Here is a 16,982-nt window from a genome sequence, read left to right as displayed (position 1 = left end):
TGCCACATTTCACCAAAAATGCAGAGGTGTAACATCAGCAGTTATGGTAGGACTGAGAAGCATCCAGTGCAAAATGTGTGACATTTCTAATTTAAAACTGAGAGATTCCAATGTTTTTTTGTTTTTTTATTCACATACCGGTGCGTCAATCGGATCAAATGAAATGAGATCCAATTGATTTTGATGTCTACTTTTTAATTGTTAAAATCTACATTTAGTTCTTTCTTCATTTGTTTCTTGCTGTTACAGCTAATGAAGATTGAATCTGAAAGACTCAGGAGATGAATTACAGAGTATTTGAACTGAAACCTGGTCAACTGCTTGGAAGATAGCTATGCTCACAAGTATACCACCAACACTCACGTGATCCACTGTGGCCTGGCAACATCGACCTGTCAATGCATATTCTCACCGTCATTGCTGGCGACTGCAAAACAAGGTCTTGAAATAAATGGCTCTTTGGTCTAGGGGTATGATTCTCGCTTTGGGTGCGAGAGGTCCCGGGTTCAAATCCCGGACGAGCCCTTTTGAAGAGCCTTTAACAATGTGAGACAGGCGGATCTTGGGCAACTGGTTGGAGGGGCGACTGCTACCACTGGAGCGCAGGACCAGGTGGACAAGTGATTAAGGCAATGGACTGCTAATCCATTGTGCTCTGCACTAGTGGGTTCAGCATCGCACAACATGTATTAATTTCTTCCTTGGTTAAAAAACCTGTCCTTTTACCGGGACATAGGTTACCTTCAGACGAGTCCCTTGACACTTGTGGGGGTCGTAGAGCAAAACTGCGAACAGCATTGTGTTTGTGAGAGTCTCCCCTTTCCAAAGAATGGGAAAACTATTTTGTAGGTCAAACCGTTCTGAAGCTATAGACATTTGTATGAGAAGACAGATTTTAGGGATGTGTCATGTTTTGACAAACATTGCTCTCGCTCTGCCACATTTCACCAAAAATGCAGAGGTGTAACATCAGCAGTTATGGTAGGACTGAGAAGCATCCAGTGCAAAATGTGTGACATTTCTAATTTAAAACTGAGAGATTCCAATGTTTTTTTGTTTTTTTATTCACATACCGGTGCGTCAATCGGATCAAATGAAATGAGATCCAATTGATTTTGATGTCTACTTTTTAATTGTTAAAATCTACATTTAGTTCTTTCTTCATTTGTTTCTTGCTGTTACAGCTAATGAAGATTGAATCTGAAAGACTCAGGAGATGAATTACAGAGTATTTGAACTGAAACCTGGTCAACTGCTTGGAAGATAGCTATGCTCACAAGTATACCACCAACACTCACGTGATCCACTGTGGCCTGGCAACATCGACCTGTCAATGCATATTCTCACCGTCATTGCTGGCGACTGCAAAACAATGTCTTGAAATAAATGGCTCTTTGGTCTAGGGGTATGATTCTCGCTTTGGGTGCGAGAGGTCCCGGGTTCAAATCCCGGACGAGCCCTTTTGAAGAGCCTTTAACAATGTGAGACAGGCGGATCTTGGGCAACTGGTTGGAGGGGCGACTGCTACCACTGGAGCGCAGGACCAGGTGGACAAGTGATTAAGGTAATGGACTGCTAATCCATTGTGCTCTGCACTAGTGGGTTCAGCATCGCACAACATGTATTAATTTCTTCCTTGGTTAAAAAACCTGTCCTTTTACCGGGACATAGGTTACCTTCAGACGAGTCCCTTGACACCTGTGGGGGTCGTAGAGCAAAACTGAGAACAGCATTGTGTTTGTGAGAGTCTCCCCTTTCCAAAGAATGGGCAAACTATTTTGTAGGTCAAACCGTTCTGAAGCTATAGACATTTGTATGAGAAGACAGATTTTAGGGATGTGTCATGTTTTGACAAACATTGCTCTCGCTCTGCCACATTTCACCAAAAATGCAGAGGTGTAACATCAGCAGTTATGGTAGGACTGAGAAGCATCCAGTGCAAAATGTGTGACATTTCTAATTTAAAACTGAGAGATTCCAATGTTTTTTTGTTTTTTTATTCACATACCGGTGCGTCAATCGGATCAAATGAAATGAGATCCAATTGATTTTGATGTCTACTTTTTAATTGTTAAAATCTACATTTAGCTCTTTCTTCATTTGTTTCTTGCTGTTACAGCTAATGAAGATTGAATCTGAAAGACTCAGGAGATGAATTACAGAGTATTTGAACTGAAACCTGGTCAACTGCTTGGAAGATAGCTATGCTCACAAGTATACCACCAACACTCACGTGATCCACTGTGGCCTGGCAACATCGACCTGTCAATGCATATTCTCACTGTCATTGCTGGCGACTGCAAAACAATGTCTTGAAATAAATGGCTCGTTGGTCTAGGGGTATGATTCTCGCTTTGGGTGCGAGAGGTCCCGGGTTCAAATCCCGGACTAGCCCTTTTGAAGAGCCTTTAACAATGTGAGACAGGCGGATCTTGGGCAACTGGTTGGAGGGGCGACTGCTACCACTGGAGTGCAGGACCAGGTGGACAAGTGATTAAGGTAATGGACTGCTAATCCATTGTGCTCTGCACTAGTGGGTTCAGCATCGCACAACATGTATTAATTTCTTCCTTGGTTAAAAAACCTGTCCTTTTACCGGGACAAGTCCCTTGACACTTGTGGGGGTCGTAGAGCAAAACTGAGAACAGCATTGTGTTTGTGAGAGTCTCCCCTTTCCAAAGAATGGGCAAACTATTTTGTAGGTCAAACCGTTCTGAAGCTATAGACATTTGTATGAGAAGACAGATTTTAGGGATGTGTCATGTTTTGACAAACATTGCTCTCGCTCTGCCACATTTCACCAAAAATGCAGAGGTGTAACATCAGCAGTTATGGTAGGACTGAGAAGCATCCAGTGCAAAATGTGTGACATTTCTAATTTAAAACTGAGAGATTCCAAAGTTTTTTTGTTTTTTTATTCACATACCGGTGCGTCAATCGGATCAAATGAAATGAGATCCAATTGATTTTGATGTCTACTTTTTAATTGTTAAAATCTACATTTAGCTCTTTCTTCATTTGTTTCTTGCTGTTACAGCTAATGAAGATTGAATCTGAAAGACTCAGGAGATGAATTACAGAGTATTTGAACTGAAACCTGGTCAACTGCTTGGAAGATAGCTATGCTCACAAGTATACCACCAACACTCACGTGATCCACTGTGGCCTGGCAACATCGACCTGTCAATGCATATTCTCACCGTCATTGCTGGCGACTGCAAAACAATATCTTGAAATAAATGGCTAGTTGGTCTAGGGGTATGATTCTCGCTTTGGGTGCGAGAGGTCCCGGGTTCAAATCCCGGACGAGCCCTTTTGAAGAGCCTTTAACAATGTGAGACAGGCGGATCTTGGGCAACTGGTTGGAGGGGCGACTGCTACCACTGGAGCGCAGGACCAGGTGGACAAGTGATTAAGGTAATGGACTGCTAATCCATTGTGCTCTGCACTAGTGGGTTCAGCATCGCACAACATGTATTAATTTCTTCCTTGGTTAAAAAACCTGTCCTTTTACCGGGACAAGTCCCTTGACACTTGTGGGGGTCGTAGAGCAAAACTGAGAACAGCATTGTGTTTGTGAGAGTCTCCCCTTTCCAAAGAATGGGCAAACTATTTTGTAGGTCAAACCGTTCTGAAGCTATAGACATTTGTATGAGAAGACAGATTTTAGGGATGTGTCATGTTTTGACAAACATTGCTCTCGCTCTGCCACATTTCACCAAAAATGCAGAGGTGTAACATCAGCAGTTATGGTAGGACTGAGAAGCATCCAGTGCAAAATGTGTGACATTTCTAATTTAAAACTGAGAGATTCCAATGTTTTTTTGTTTTTTTATTCACATACCGGTGCGTCAATCGGATCAAATGAAATGAGATCCAATTGATTTTGATGTCTACTTTTTAATTGTTAAAATCTACATTTAGCTCTTTCTTCATTTGTTTCTTGCTGTTACAGCTAATGAAGATTGAATCTGAAAGACTCAGGAGATGAATTACAGAGTATTTGAACTGAAACCTGGTCAACTGCTTGGAAGATAGCTATGCTCACAAGTATACCACCAACACTCACGTGATCCACTGTGGCCTGGCAACATCGACCTGTCAATGCATATTCTCACCGTCATTGCTGGCGACTGCAAAACAATATCTTGAAATAAATGGCTCGTTGGTCTAGGGGTATGATTCTCGCTTTGGGTGCGAGAGGTCCCGGGTTCAAATCCCGGACGAGCCCTTTTGAAGAGCCTTTAACAATGTGAGACAGGCGGATCTTGGGCAACTGGTTGGAGGGGCGACTGCTACCACTGGAGCGCAGGACCAGGTGGACAAGTGATTAAGGTAATGGACTGCTAATCCATTGTGCTCTGCACTAGTGGGTTCAGCATCGCACAACATGTATTAATTTCTTCCTTGGTTAAAAAACCTGTCCTTTTACCGGGACAAGTCCCTTGACACTTGTGGGGGTCGTAGAGCAAAACTGAGAACAGCATTGTGTTTGTGAGAGTCTCCCCTTTCCAAAGAATGGGTAAACTATTTTGTAGGTCAAACCGTTCTGAAGCTATAGACATTTGTATGAGAAGACAGATTTTAGGGATGTGTCATGTTTTGACAAACATTGCTCTCGCTCTGCCACATTTCACCAAAAATGCAGAGGTGTAACATCAGCAGTTATGGTAGGACTGAGAAGCATCCAGTGCAAAATGTGTGACATTTCTAATTTAAAACTGAGAGATTCCAATGTTTTTTTATTCACATACCGGTGCGTCAATCGGATCAAATGAAATGAGATCCAATTGATTTTGATGTCTACTTTTTAATTGTTAAAATCTACATTTAGTTCTTTCTTCATTTGTTTCTTGCTGTTACAGCTAATGAAGATTGAATCTGAAAGACTCAGCAGATGAATTACAGAGTATTTGAACTGAAACCTGGTCAACTGCTTGGAAGATAGCTATGCTCACAAGTATACCACCAACACTCACGTGATCCACTGTGGCCTGGCAACATCGACCTGTCAATGCATATTCTCACCGTCATTGCTGGTGACTGCAAAACAATGTCTTGAAATAAATGGCTCGTTGGTCTAGGGGTATGATTCTTGCTTTGGGTGCGAGAGGTCCCGGGTTCAAATCCCGGATGAGCCCTTTTGAAGAGCCTTTAACAATGTGAGACAGGCGGATCTTGGGCAACTGGTTGGAGGGGCGACTGCTACCACTGGAGCGCAGGACCAGGTGGACAAGTGATTAAGGTAATGGACTGCTAATCCGTTGTGCTCTGCACTAGTGGGTTCAGCATCGCACAACATGTATTAATTTCTTCCTTGGTTAAAAAACCTGTCCTTTTACCGGGACATAGGTTACCTTCAGACGAGTCCCTTGACACTTGTGGGGGTCGTAGAGCAAAACTGAGAACAGCATTGTGTTTGTGAGAGTCTCCCCTTTCCAAAGAATGGGCAAACTATTTTGTAGGTCAAACCGTTCTGAAGCTATAGACATTTGTATGAGAATACAGATTTTAGGGATGTGTCATGTTTTGACAAACATTGCTCTCGCTCTGCCACATTTCACCAAAAATGCAGAGGTGTAACATCAGCAGTTATGGTAGGACTGAGAAGCATCCAGTGCAAAATGTGTGACATTTCTAATTTAAAACTGAGAGATTCCAATGTTTTTTTGTTTTTTTATTCACATACCGGTGCGTCAATCGGATCAAATGAAATGAGATCCAATTGATTTTGATGTCTACTTTTTAATTGTTAAAATCTACATTTAGTTCTTTCTTCATTTGTTCCTTGCTGTTACAGCTAATGAAGATTGAATCTGAAAGACTCAGCAGATGAATTACAGAGTATTTGAACTGAAACCTGGTCAACTGCTTGGAAGATAGCTATGCTCACAAGTATACCACCAACACTCACGTGATCCACTGTGGCCTGGCAACATCGACCTGTCAATGCATATTCTCACCGTCATTGCTGGTGACTGCAAAACAATGTCTTGAAATAAATGGCTCGTTGGTCTAGGGGTATGATTCTCGATTTGGGTGCGAGAGGTCCCGGGTTCAAATCCTGGACGAGCCCTTTTGAAGAGCCTTTAACAATGTGAGACAGGCAACTGGTTGGGCAACTGGTTGGAGGGGCGACTGCTACCACTGGAGCGCAGGACCAGGTGGACAAGTGATTAAGGTAATGGACTGCTAATCCATTGTGCTCTGCACTAGTGGGTTCAGCATCGCACAACATGTATTAATTTCTTCCTTGGTTAAAAAACCTGTCCTTTTACCGGGACATAGGTTACCTTCAGACGAGTCCCTTGACACTTGTGGGGGTCGTAGAGCAAAACTGAGAACAGCATTGTGTTTGTGAGAGTCTCCCCTTTCCAAAGAATGGGCAAACTATTTTGTAGGTCAAACCGTTCTGAAGCTATAGACATTAGTATGAGAATACAGATTTTAGGGATGTGTCATGTTTTGACAAACATTGCTCTCGCTCTGCCACATTTCACCAAAAATGCAGAGGTGTAACATCAGCAGTTATGGTAGGACTGAGAAGCATCCAGTGCAAAATGTGTGACATTTCTAATTTAAAACTGAGAGATTCCAATGTTTTTTTATTTTTTTATTCACATACCGGTGCGTCAATCGGATCAAATGAAATGAGATCCAATTGATTTTGATGTCTACTTTTTAATTGTTAAAATCTACATTTAGTTCTTTCTTCATTTGTTTCTTGCTGTTACAGCTAATGAAGATTGAATCTGAAAGACTCAGGAGATGAATTACAGAGTATTTGAACTGAAACCTGGTCAACTGCTTGGAAGATAGCTATGCTCACAAGTATACCACCAACACTCACGTGATCCACTGTGGCCTGGCAACATCGACCTGTCAATGCATATTCTCACCGTCATTGCTGGTGACTGCAAAACAATGTCTTGAAATAAATGGCTCGTTGGTCTAGGGGTATGATTCTAGCTTTGGGTGTGAGAGGTCCCGGGTTCAAATCCCGGACGAGCCCTTTTGAAGAGCCTTTAACAATGTGAGACAGGCGGATCTTGGGCAACTGGTTGGAGGGGCGACTGCTACCACTGGAGCGCAGGACCAGGTGGACAAGTGATTAAGTTAATGGACTGCTAATCCATTGTGCTCTGCACTAGTGGGTTCAGCATCGCACAACATGTATTAATTTCTTCCTTGGTTAAAAAACCTGTCCTTTTACCGGGACATAGGTTACCTTCAGACGAGTCCCTTGACACTTGTGGGGGTCGTAGAGCAAAACTGAGAACATCATTGTGTTTGTGAGAGTCTCCCCTTTCCAAAGAATGGGCAAACTATTTTGTAGGTCAAACCGTTCTGAAGCTATAGACATTTGTATGAGAATACAGATTTTAGGGATGTGTCATGTTTTGACAAACATTGCTCTCGCTCTGCCACATTTCACCAAAAATGCAGAGGTGTAACATCAGCAGTTATGGTAGGACTGAGAAGCATCCAGTGCAAAATGTGTGACATTTCTAATTTAAAACTGAGAGATTCCAATGTTTTTTTGTTTTTTTATTCACATACCGGTGCGTCAATCGGATCAAATGAAATGAGATCCAATTGATTTTGATGTCTACTTTTTAATTGTTAAAATCTACATTTAGTTCTTTCTTCATTTGTTTCTTGCTGTTACAGCTAATGAAGATTGAATCTGAAAGACTCAGCAGATGAATTACAGAGTATTTGAACTGAAACCTGGTCAACTGCTTGGAAGATAGCTATGCTCACAAGTATACCACCAACACTCAAGTGATCCACTGTGGCCTGGCAACATCGACCTGTCAATGCATATTCTCACCGTCATTGCTGGTGACTGCAAAACAATGTCTTGAAATAAATGGCTCGTTGGTCTAGGGGTATGATTCTCGCTTTGGGTGCGAGAGGTCCCGGGTTCAAATCCTGGACGAGCCCTTTTGAAGAGCCTTTAACAATGTGAGACAGGCAACTGGTTGGGCAACTGGTTGGAGGGGCGACTGCTACCACTGGAGCGCAGGACCAGGTGGACAAGTGATTAAGGTAATGGACTGCTAATCCATTGTGCTCTGCACTAGTGGGTTCAGCATCGCACAACATGTATTAATTTCTTCCTTGGTTAAAAAACCTGTCCTTTTACCGGGACATAGGTTACCTTCAGACGAGTCCCTTGACACTTGTGGGGGTCGTAGAGCAAAACTGAGAACAGCATTGTGTTTGTGAGAGTCTCCCCTTTCCGAAGAATGGGCAAACTATTTTGTAGGTCAAACCGTTCTGAAGCTATAGACATTAGTATGAGAATACAGATTTTAGGGATGTGTCATGTTTTGACAAACATTGCTCTCGCTCTGCCACATTTCACCAAAAATGCAGAGGTGTAACATCAGCAGTTATGGTAGGACTGAGAAGCATCCAGTGCAAAATGTGTGACATTTCTAATTTAAAACTGAGAGATTCCAATGTTTTTTTATTTTTTTATTCACATACCGGTGCGTCAATCGGATCAAATGAAATGAGATCCAATTGATTTTGATGTCTACTTTTTAATTGTTAAAATCTACATTTAGTTCTTTCTTCATTTGTTCCTTGCTGTTACAGCTAATGAAGATTGAATCTGAAAGACTCAGCAGATGAATTACAGAGTATTTGAACTGAAACCTGGTCAACTGCTTGGAAGATAGCTATGCTCACAAGTATACCACCAACACTCACGTGATCCACTGTGGCCTGGCAACATCGACCTGTCAATGCATATTCTCACCGTCATTGCTGGTGACTGCAAAACAATGTCTTGAAATAAATGGCTCGTTGGTCTAGGGGTATGATTCTTGCTTTGGGTGCGAGAGGTCCCGGGTTCAAATCCTGGACGAGCCCTTTTGAAGAGCCTTTAACAATGTGAGACAGGCAACTGGTTGGGCATCTGGTTGGAGGGGCGACTGCTACCACTGGAGCGCAGGACACGGTGGACAAGTGATTAAGGTAATGGACTGCTAATCCATTGTGCTCTGCACTAGTGGGTTCAGCATCGCACAACATGTATTAATTTCTTCCTTGGTTAAAAAACCTGTCCTTTTACCGGGACAAGTCCCTTGACACTTGTGGGGGTCGTAGAGCAAAACTGAGAACAGCATTGTGTTTGTGAGAGTCCTTGGACGAGCCCTTCTGAAGAGCCTTTAACAATGTGAGACAGGCGGATCTTGGGCAACTGGTTGGAGGGGCGACTGCTACCACTGGAGCGCAGGACCAGGTGGACAAGTGATTAAGGTAATGGACTGCTAATCCATTGTGCTCTGCACTAGTGGGTTCAGCATCGCACAACATGTATTAATTTCTTCCTTGGTTAAAAAACCTGTCCTTTTACCGGGACATAGGTTACCTTCAGACGAGTCCCTTGACACTTGTGGGGGTCGTAGAGCAAAACTGAGAACAGCATTGTGTTTGTGAGAGTCTCCCCTTTCCAAAGAATGGGCAAACTATTTTGTAGGTCAAACCGTTCTGAAGCTATAGACATTAGCATGAGAATACAGATTTTAGGGATGTGTCATGTTTTGACAAACATTGCTCTCGCTCTGCCACATTTCACCAAAAATGCAGAGGTGTAACATCAGCAGTTATGGTAGGACTGAGAAGCATCCAGTGCAAAATGTGTGACATTTCTAATTTAAAACTGAGAGATTCCAATGTTTTTTTATTTTTTTATTCACATACCGGTGCGTCAATCGGATCAAATGAAATGAGATCCAATTGATTTTGATGTCTACTTTTTAATTGTTAAAATCTACATTTAGTTCTTTCTTCATTTGTTTCTTGCTGTTACAGCTAATGAAGATTGAATCTGAAAGACTCAGGAGATGAATTACAGAGTATTTGAACTGAAACCTGGTCAACTGCTTGGAAGATAGCTATGCTCACAAGTATACCACCAACACTCACGTGATCCACTGTGGCCTGGCAACATCGACCTGTCAATGCATATTCTCACCGTCATTGCTGGTGACTGCAAAACAATGTCTTGAAATAAATGGCTCGTTGGTCTAGGGGTATGATTCTAGCTTTGGGTGTGAGAGGTCCCGGGTTCAAATCCCGGACGAGCCCTTTTGAAGAGCCTTTAACAATGTGAGACAGGCGGATCTTGGGCAACTGGTTGGAGGGGCGACTGCTACCACTGGAGCGCAGGACCAGGTGGACAAGTGATTAAGTTAATGGACTGCTAATCCATTGTGCTCTGCACTAGTGGGTTCAGCATCGCACAACATGTATTAATTTCTTCCTTGGTTAAAAAACCTGTCCTTTTACCGGGACATAGGTTACCTTCAGACGAGTCCCTTGACACTTGTGGGGGTCGTAGAGCAAAACTGAGAACAGCATTGTGTTTGTGAGAGTCTCCCCTTTCCAAAGAATGGGCAAACTATTTTGTAGGTCAAACCGTTCTGAAGCTATAGACATTTGTATGAGAATACAGATTTTAGGGATGTGTCATGTTTTGACAAACATTGCTCTCGCTCTGCCACATTTCACCAAAAATGCAGAGGTGTAACATCAGCAGTTATGGTAGGACTGAGAAGCATCCAGTGCAAAATGTGTGACATTTCTAATTTAAAACTGAGAGATTCCAATGTTTTTTTGTTTTTTTATTCACATACCGGTGCGTCAATCGGATCAAATGAAATGAGATCCAATTGATTTTGATGTCTACTTTTTAATTGTTAAAATCTACATTTAGTTCTTTCTTCATTTGTTTCTTGCTGTTACAGCTAATGAAGATTGAATCTGAAAGACTCAGCAGATGAATTACAGAGTATTTGAACTGAAACCTGGTCAACTGCTTGGAAGATAGCTATGCTCACAAGTATACCACCAACACTCAAGTGATCCACTGTGGCCTGGCAACATCGACCTGTCAATGCATATTCTCACCGTCATTGCTGGTGACTGCAAAACAATGTCTTGAAATAAATGGCTCGTTGGTCTAGGGGTATGATTCTCGCTTTGGGTGCGAGAGGTCCCGGGTTCAAATCCTGGACGAGCCCTTTTGAAGAGCCTTTAACAATGTGAGACAGGCAACTGGTTGGGCAACTGGTTGGAGGGGCGACTGCTACCACTGGAGCGCAGGACCAGGTGGACAAGTGATTAAGGTAATGGACTGCTAATCCATTGTGCTCTGCACTAGTGGGTTCAGCATCGCACAACATGTATTAATTTCTTCCTTGGTTAAAAAACCTGTCCTTTTACCGGGACATAGGTTACCTTCAGACGAGTCCCTTGACACTTGTGGGGGTCGTAGAGCAAAACTGAGAACAGCATTGTGTTTGTGAGAGTCTCCCCTTTCCGAAGAATGGGCAAACTATTTTGTAGGTCAAACCGTTCTGAAGCTATAGACATTTGTATGAGAATACAGATTTTAGGGATGTGTCATGTTTTGACAAACATTGCTCTCGCTCTGCCACATTTCACCAAAAATGCAGAGGTGTAACATCAGCAGTTATGGTAGGACTGAGAAGCATCCAGTGCAAAATGTGTGACATTTCTAATTTAAAACTGAGAGATTCCAATGTTTTTTTGTTTTTTTATTCACATACCGGTGCGTCAATCGGATCAAATGAAATGAGATCCAATTGATTTTGATGTCTACTTTTTAATTGTTAAAATCTACATTTAGCTCTTTCTTCATTTGTTTCTTGCTGTTACAGCTAATGAAGATTGAATCTGAAAGACTCAGGAGATGAATTACAGAGTATTTGAACTGAAACCTGGTCAACTGCTTGGAAGATAGCTATGCTCACAAGTATACCACCAACACTCACGTGATCCACTGTGGCCTGGCAACATCGACCTGTCAATGCATATTCTCACCGTCATTGCTGGCGACTGCAAAACAATGTCTTGAAATAAATGGCTCGTTGGTCTAGGGGTATGATTCTAGCTTTGGGTGTGAGAGGTCCCGGGTTCAAATCCCGGACGAGCCCTTTTGAAGAGCCTTTAACAATGTGAGACAGGCGGATCTTGGGCAACTGGTTGGAGGGGCGACTGCTACCACTGGAGCGCAGGACCAGGTGGACAAGTGATTAAGTTAATGGACTGCTAATCCATTGTGCTCTGCACTAGTGGGTTCAGCATCGCACAACATGTATTAATTTCTTCCTTGGTTAAAAAACCTGTCCTTTTACCGGGACATAGGTTACCTTCAGACGAGTCCCTTGACACTTGTGGGGGTCGTAGAGCAAAACTGAGAACATCATTGTGTTTGTGAGAGTCTCCCCTTTCCAAAGAATGGGCAAACTATTTTGTAGGTCAAACCGTTCTGAAGCTATAGACATTTGTATGAGAATACAGATTTTAGGGATGTGTCATGTTTTGACAAACATTGCTCTCGCTCTGCCACATTTCACCAAAAATGCAGAGGTGTAACATCAGCAGTTATGGTAGGACTGAGAAGCATCCAGTGCAAAATGTGTGACATTTCTAATTTAAAACTGAGAGATTCCAATGTTTTTTTGTTTTTTTATTCACATACCGGTGCGTCAATCGGATCAAATGAAATCCAATTGATTTTGATGTCTACTTTTTAATTGTTAAAATCTACATTTAGCTCTTTCTTCATTTGTTTCTTGCTGTTACAGCTAATGAAGATTGAATCTGAAAGACTCAGGAGATGAATTACAGAGTATTTGAACTGAAACCTGGTCAACTGCTTGGAAGATAGCTATGCTCACAAGTATACCACCAACACTCACGTGATCCACTGTGGCCTGGCAACATCGACCTGTCAATGCATATTCTCACCGTCATTGCTGGCGACTGCAAAACAATGTCTTGAAATAAATGGCTCGTTGGTCTAGGGGTATGATTCTTGCTTTGGGTGCGAGAGGTCCCGGGTTCAAATCCCTGAAGAGCCTTTAACAATGTGAGACAGGCGGATCTTGGGCAACTGGTTGGAGGGGCGACTGCTACTACTGGAGCGCAGGACCAGGTGGACAAGTGAATAAGTTAATGGACTGCTAATCCATTGTGCTCTGCACTAGTGGGTTCAGCATCGCACAACATGTATTAATTTCTTCCTTGGTTAAAAAACCTGTCCTTTTACCGGGACATAGGTTACCTTCAGACGAGTCCCTTGACACTTGTGGGGGTCGTAGAGCAAAACTGAGAACAGCATTGTGTTTGTGAGAGTCTCCCCTTTCCAAAGAATGGGCAAACTATTTTGTAGGTCAAACCGTTCTGAAGCTATAGACATTTGTATGAGAATACAGATTTTAGGGATGTGTCATGTTTTGACAAACATTGCTCTCGCTCTGCCACATTTCACCAAAAATGCAGAGGTGTAACATCAGCAGTTATGGTAGGACTGAGAAGCATCCAGTGCAAAATGTGTGACATTTCTAATTTAAAACTGAGAGATTCCAATGTTTTTTTGTTTTTTTATTCACATACCGGTGCGTCAATCGGATCAAATGAAATGAGATCCAATTGATTTTGATGTCTACTTTTTAATTGTTAAAATCTACATTTAGCTCTTTCTTCATTTGTTTCTTGCTGTTACAGCTAATGAAGATTGAATCTGAAAGACTCAGGAGATGAATTACAGAGTATTTGAACTGAAACCTGGTCAACTGCTTGGAAGATAGCTATGCTCACAAGTATACCACCAACACTCACGTGATCCACTGTGGCCTGGCAACATCGACCTGTCAATGCATATTCTCACCGTCATTGCTGGCGACTGCAAAACAATGTCTTGAAATAAATGGCTCGTTGGTCTAGGGGTATGATTCTTGCTTTGGGTGCGAGAGGTCCCGGGTTCAAATCCCTGAAGAGCCTTTAACAATGTGAGACAGGTGGATCTTGGGCAACTGGTTGGAGGGGCGACTGCTACCACTGGAGCGCAGGACCAGGTGGACAAGTGATTAAGGTAATGGACTGCTAATCCATTGTGCTCTGCACTAGTGGGTTCAGCATCGCACAACATGTATTAATTTCTTCCTTGGTTAAAAAACCTGTCCTTTTACCGGGACATAGGTTACCTTCAGACGAGTCCCTTGACACTTGTGGGGGTCGTAGAGCAAAACTGAGAACATCATTGTGTTTGTGAGAGTCTCCCCTTTCCAAAGAATGGGCAAACTATTTTGTAGGTCAAACCGTTCTGAAGCTATAGACATTTGTATGAGAATACAGATTTTAGGGATGTGTCATGTTTTGACAAACATTGCTCTCGCTCTGCCACATTTCACCAAAAATGCAGAGGTGTAACATCAGCAGTTATGGTAGGACTGAGAAGCATCCAGTGCAAAATGTGTGACATTTCTAATTTAAAACTGAGAGATTCCAATGTTTTTTTGTTTTTTTATTCACATACCGGTGCGTCAATCGGATCAAATGAAATGAGATCCAATTGATTTTGATGTCTACTTTTTAATTGTTAAAATCTACATTTAGCTCTTTCTTCATTTGTTTCTTGCTGTTACAGCTAATGAAGATTGAATCTGAAAGACTCAGGAGATGAATTACAGAGTATTTGAACTGAAACCTGGTCAACTGCTTGGAAGATAGCTATGCTCACAAGTATACCACCAACACTCACGTGATCCACTGTGGCCTGGCAACATCGACCTGTCAATGCATATTCTCACCGTCATTGCTGGCGACTGCAAAACAATGTCTTGAAATAAATGGCTCGTTCGTCTAGGGGTATGATTCTCGCTTTGGGTGCGAGAGGTCCCGGGTTCAAATCCCGGACGAGCCCTTTTGAAGAGCCTTTAACAATGTGAGACAGGCGGATCTTGGGCAACTGGTTGGAGGGGCGACTGCTACCACTGGAGCGCAGGACCAGGTGGACAAGTGATTAAGGTAATGGACTGCTAATCCATTGTGCTCTGCACTAGTGGGTTCAGCATCGCACAACATGTATTAATTTCTTCCTTGGTTAAAAAACCTGTCCTTTTACCGGGACAAGTCCCTTGACACTTGTGGGGGTCGTAGAGCAAAACTGAGAACAGCATTGTGTTTGTGAGAGTCTCCCCTTTCCAAAGAATGGGCAAACTATTTTGTAGGTCAAACCGTTCTGAAGCTATAGACATTTGTATGAGAATACAGATTTTAGGGATGTGTCATGTTTTGACAAACATTGCTCTCGCTCTGCCACATTTCACCAAAAATGCAGAGGTGTAACATCAGCAGTTATGGTAGGACTGAGAAGCATCCAGTGCAAAATGTGTGACATTTCTAATTTAAAACTGAGAGATTCCAATGTTTTTTTGTTTTTTTATTCACATACCGGTGCGTCAATCGGATCAAATGAAATGAGATCCAATTGATTTTGATGTCTACTTTTTAATTGTTAAAATCTACATTTAGCTCTTTCTTCATTTGTTTCTTGCTGTTACAGCTAATGAAGATTGAATCTGAAAGACTCAGGAGATGAATTACAGAGTATTTGAACTGAAACCTGGTCAACTGCTTGGAAGATAGCTATGCTCACAAGTATACCACCAACACTCACGTGATCCACTGTGGCCTGGCAACATCGACCTGTCAATGCATATTCTCACCGTCATTGCTGGCGACTGCAAAACAATGTCTTGAAATAAATGGCTCGTTCGTCTAGGGGTATGATTCTCGCTTTGGGTGCGAGAGGTCCCGGGTTCAAATCCCGGACGAGCCCTTTTGAAGAGCCTTTAACAATGTGAGACAGGCGGATCTTGGGCAACTGGTTGGAGGGGCGACTGCTACCACTGGAGCGCAGGACCAGGTGGACAAGTGATTAAGGTAATGGACTGCTAATCCATTGTGCTCTGCACTAGTGGGTTCAGCATCGCACAACATGTATTAATTTCTTCCTTGGTTAAAAAACCTGTCCTTTTACCGGGACAAGTCCCTTGACACTTGTGGGGGTCGTAGAGCAAAACTGAGAACAGCATTGTGTTTGTGAGAGTCTCCCCTTTCCAAAGAATGGGCAAACTATTTTGTAGGTCAAACCGTTCTGAAGCTATAGACATTTGTATGAGAATACAGATTTTAGGGATGTGTCATGTTTTGACAAACATTGCTCTCGCTCTGCCACATTTCACCAAAAATGCAGAGGTGTAACATCAGCAGTTATGGTAGGACTGAGAAGCATCCAGTGCAAAATGTGTGACATTTCTAATTTAAAACTGAGAGATTCCAATGTTTTTTTGTTTTTTTATTCACATACCGGTGCGTCAATCGGATCAAATGAAATCCAATTGATTTTGATGTCTACTTTTTAATTGTTAAAATCTACATTTAGCTCTTTCTTCATTTGTTTCTTGCTGTTACAGCTAATGAAGATTGAATCTGAAAGACTCAGGAGATGAATTACAGAGTATTTGAACTGAAACCTGGTCAACTGCTTGGAAGATAGCTATGCTCACAAGTATACCACCAACACTCACGTGATCCACTGTGGCCTGGCAACATCGACCTGTCAATGCATATTCTCACCGTCATTGCTGGCGACTGCAAAACAATGTCTTGAAATAAATGGCTCGTTGGTCTAGGGGTATGATTCTTGCTTTGGGTGCGAGAGGTCCCGGGTTCAAATCCCTGAAGAGCCTTTAACAATGTGAGACAGGCGGATCTTGGGCAACTGGTTGGAGGGGCGACTGCTACTACTGGAGCGCAGGACCAGGTGGACAAGTGATTAAGTTAATGGACTGCTAATCCATTGTGCTCTGCACTAGTGGGTTCAGCATCGCACAACATGTATTAATTTCTTCCTTGGTTAAAAAACCTGTCCTTTTACCGGGACATAGGTTACCTTCAGACGAGTCCCTTGACACTTGTGGGGGTCGTAGAGCAAAACTGAGAACAGCATTGTGTTTGTGAGAGTCTCCCCTTTCCAAAGAATGGGCAAACTATTTTGTAGGTCAAACCGTTCTGAAGCTATAGACATTTGTATGAGAATACAGATTTTAGGGATGTGTCATGTTTTGACAAACATTGCTCTCGCTCTGCCA

The 16,982-nt window shown here is 42.5% G+C and overlaps 14 non-coding genes across 14 annotated transcripts; all 14 read left to right on the top strand.

The window, feature by feature from the left end:
* Positions 1-453: 453 nt before the first annotated feature.
* Positions 454-525, top strand: trnap-ugg. Its single transcript has one exon. It is a non-coding gene; the product is annotated as a tRNA-Pro (tRNA).
* An 863-nt stretch (positions 526-1,388) lies between these two features.
* On the top strand, positions 1,389-1,460 carry trnap-ugg. The gene has a single exon. It is a non-coding gene; the product is annotated as a tRNA-Pro (tRNA).
* An 863-nt stretch (positions 1,461-2,323) lies between these two features.
* Positions 2,324-2,395, top strand: trnap-ugg. Its single transcript has one exon. It is a non-coding gene; the product is annotated as a tRNA-Pro (tRNA).
* An 846-nt stretch (positions 2,396-3,241) lies between these two features.
* On the top strand, positions 3,242-3,313 carry trnap-ugg. Its single transcript has one exon. It is a non-coding gene; the product is annotated as a tRNA-Pro (tRNA).
* Positions 3,314-4,159: 846 nt separating this feature from the next.
* On the top strand, positions 4,160-4,231 carry trnap-ugg. Its single transcript has one exon. It is a non-coding gene; the product is annotated as a tRNA-Pro (tRNA).
* Positions 4,232-5,069: 838 nt separating this feature from the next.
* trnap-ugg lies at positions 5,070-5,141 on the top strand. Its single transcript has one exon. It is a non-coding gene; the product is annotated as a tRNA-Pro (tRNA).
* A 1,799-nt stretch (positions 5,142-6,940) lies between these two features.
* On the top strand, positions 6,941-7,012 carry trnap-ugg. The gene has a single exon. It is a non-coding gene; the product is annotated as a tRNA-Pro (tRNA).
* An 863-nt stretch (positions 7,013-7,875) lies between these two features.
* trnap-ugg lies at positions 7,876-7,947 on the top strand. Its single transcript has one exon. It is a non-coding gene; the product is annotated as a tRNA-Pro (tRNA).
* An 864-nt stretch (positions 7,948-8,811) lies between these two features.
* On the top strand, positions 8,812-8,883 carry trnap-ugg. The gene has a single exon. It is a non-coding gene; the product is annotated as a tRNA-Pro (tRNA).
* A 1,149-nt stretch (positions 8,884-10,032) lies between these two features.
* On the top strand, positions 10,033-10,104 carry trnap-ugg. Its single transcript has one exon. It is a non-coding gene; the product is annotated as a tRNA-Pro (tRNA).
* An 863-nt stretch (positions 10,105-10,967) lies between these two features.
* Positions 10,968-11,039, top strand: trnap-ugg. Its single transcript has one exon. It is a non-coding gene; the product is annotated as a tRNA-Pro (tRNA).
* An 864-nt stretch (positions 11,040-11,903) lies between these two features.
* On the top strand, positions 11,904-11,975 carry trnap-ugg. The gene has a single exon. It is a non-coding gene; the product is annotated as a tRNA-Pro (tRNA).
* A 2,702-nt stretch (positions 11,976-14,677) lies between these two features.
* Positions 14,678-14,749, top strand: trnap-ugg. Its single transcript has one exon. It is a non-coding gene; the product is annotated as a tRNA-Pro (tRNA).
* An 846-nt stretch (positions 14,750-15,595) lies between these two features.
* trnap-ugg lies at positions 15,596-15,667 on the top strand. The gene has a single exon. It is a non-coding gene; the product is annotated as a tRNA-Pro (tRNA).
* The last annotated feature ends 1,315 nt before the right edge of the window (positions 15,668-16,982 follow it).

Source organism: Oncorhynchus mykiss, unplaced genomic scaffold (assembly GCF_013265735.2).
Source record: "Oncorhynchus mykiss isolate Arlee unplaced genomic scaffold, USDA_OmykA_1.1 un_scaffold_494, whole genome shotgun sequence".
In the NCBI taxonomy this organism is placed as follows: Eukaryota; Metazoa; Chordata; class Actinopteri; order Salmoniformes; family Salmonidae; genus Oncorhynchus; species Oncorhynchus mykiss.
This window is presented reverse-complemented; position numbering and strand designations above follow the sequence as displayed.